Below are 2,773 nucleotides of genomic sequence, written 5' to 3'. Positions count from 1 at the left end.
TGAGAAACTATTTGTTCTGTAAACCTTCATCTAAAGTACAGTAACAAAAAAAAGATTTTTTAAGACTAAAATAATAGCTACCATTGATTAAACACTTGCTATGTGTTATGGATTGAATTGGGTCCCCCAGAAATGTGTTTTAAACTTAGCTGGGTCATGATTCCCAGTATTGTGTGATTACCCACCATTTTGTGATCTGATGTGATTTTCCCATGTGCTGTAAATCCTACTTCTATGATGTTTGTGAGGCAGGGTTAGAGGCAGTTATGTTAATGAGGCAGGACTCAATCTACAAGATTACGTTGTATTTTAAGCCAATCTCTTTTGAGATATAAAAGAGGGAAGTGAGCAGAGAGACAGGGAGACCTCACACCACCAAGAAACTGGAGCCAGAGAACAGTGTGTCCTTTGGACTTGGGGTCCCTGCGCCTGAGAAGCTCCTTGACCAGGGGAAAATTGATTACAAGGACCTTCCCCCAGAGCCTACAGCTTCCCCTGAAGCTGAGAACCTAAATTCGGACTTCTGGCCTACTAGACTGTGAGACACTAAACTTCTGTTTGTTGAAGCCATCCACTTGTGGAATTTCTGTTATAGCAGCACTGGATGATTAAGACCATGTGTCAGAGCTTGTGTTAAGCACTTTCCATATACTATCCTTTCTTCATGATAACATTGTGAAGCAGGTACCATTCTTATTTCCATTTCATAGATGAGGAGACTGAGGCACAGAACGGTGCTCACGGTCTTACAGTTAGTAAGTGTCAGAGCCAGAATGTGAACATAGGTATGTTTGAAAAAAAAAAAAAAGAAGCAAAAACTATAGCTGCCATGGAAACCCTGGTGGTGTAGTGGTTAATTGCTACAGCTGCTAACCAAAAGGTCAGCAGTTCAAATCCACCAGGCGCTCTTTGGAAACTCTATGGGGCAGTTCTACTCTGTCCTATAGGTTCGCTATGAGTCGGAATCGACTCGGCAATGGGTTTAGTTTTTTTTTTTTTTTAATAGCTGCCATCAGGTCAGCCTCATGCACAATGGAATGGAACACTGCCTGGTTCTGCCTTTCTTCCTAGTCCATCTTAGTCTAGAAGCTTCACTGAAACCTGTTCAGTATCATGGCAACACGAAAGCCTCCACTGACAGACAGGTGGTGGCTGTGCTTGAGGTGCATTGGACGGGAATCGAACCTGGGTCTCTGCATAGAAGGTAAGAATTCTGCCACTGAACCAACAGCACCTCATAATCCTTGATTTAACTACCCCAAATTTAGGCAGAGTGAGGACAACCCACCCAACCGGCTATGTGCTTGAAATTTCATGAATATGGATAACTTCCACCTTTAAAATGCCCTGTGGGCCGCGTAGGCTCTGTCTGCTCCCAGGAGGCAGCATTTCCTTGGATAATTACAAAATGAAAGACCTGTTGTCTGCCCTGTTCATTTTTTTTCCTTCCTCCTATTTCCTATAATCAGAAAGTCATGTTTTTCATTTAGGATAAAGCAATTACTCTTCTTTGGCTGAAGACTAGCAAAAATCAAACTGAGCCTCATTTTCACATTAATTTTATGGGGACGGGATTACGAAGATGGCCCAACTTCCCAGAGATTCATCCTGTCTTCTATATCTTATCTGACAAAAGCATCAATCACAATGGCAACAACCAAAATAGCACTGATATAATAAATGACTGTGATTCTTTTTTGCTTATCTGGGAAATGATGAGTAAAAGTCGCCATCTGTTTCCCCAAGCTTTGCTGGGGTGGCGGTCTCGCTTGAATCTAAGTACAGCCTGCCCCACCCTGTTATTGTTGTGTGCTCTCCAGTTGATTCCGACTCATACTGACCTGATATAACAGAGTAGAACTGCCCCATAGGATTTCCAGGAGCAGTAAAATAAATATGTGTTCTTTTCACTTGCCTGGGGCTCATTTTAATTTGACTAGACTGAGTAGGCAAATGACTCTGCAAAAGGAGATAAGGCATATCATACCTCTTCAAGGACTGGAGGTCCAGGTTAACTAAAACCAGTTGCTATGGAGTCGATTCCAACTCATGGCAACCCCATGTGTTTTACAGTAGAATTGTGCTCCATAGGGTTTTCAATGGCTGTGATCTTTTGGAATTAGATTGCCAGGACTTCCTTTCAAGGCACCTCTAGATGGATTCAAACTGCCAGCCTTTAGGTTAGTAGCTGAGCACTTAACCACTTGCATCACCCAGCGACTCCTAGAGGTCCAGGTTAGTTGCTTAAAATTAAGCAACAGCAAAGTAAAATTTAGTGAAAGTGCTTCCTTTTCTCATTGCAATTGTATGGCCTACTTTGTGCTACGTTAAAATTTTTGAGAACCTTAGAAAGCCCCAGGAAAGAATTCGCTTCGTGCTCAGGGCCAACGTCAGAGGTGAGGATATTCTGTTCCATTCCTCAGCCTTGCTTTAGAAACACAAGCCCTGCACGCCTGGGCTCCTGGTATTGTCAACAAGCACTCTTCTTTTTTTATTTAAATTGTACTTTAGATGAAGGTTTATAGAATAAATAGTTTTCCATTAAATAGTACACCTATTGTTTTATGACAATGATTAACAACCTTACAACACTGTTGCTTCTCAACCTTGGGTTCCCTATTACCAACTTTCCTGTCCCCTCCTGCCTTCTAGTCCTTGTCCCTGGACTGTTGTGCCCCATTAGTCTTGTTTTGTTTTATGGGGCTGTCTAATCTTTGGCTGAATGGTGAACCTCAGGAGTGACTTCATTACTGAGTTAAAAGAGTGTCCAGGG

Source organism: Trichechus manatus, unplaced genomic scaffold (genome assembly GCF_000243295.1).
Source record: "Trichechus manatus latirostris isolate Lorelei unplaced genomic scaffold, TriManLat1.0 scaffold00009, whole genome shotgun sequence".
Classification (NCBI taxonomy): domain Eukaryota; kingdom Metazoa; phylum Chordata; class Mammalia; order Sirenia; family Trichechidae; genus Trichechus; species Trichechus manatus.
The sequence above is the reverse complement of the archived record's forward strand: the minus strand, read 5'-3'. Positions refer to the sequence as shown.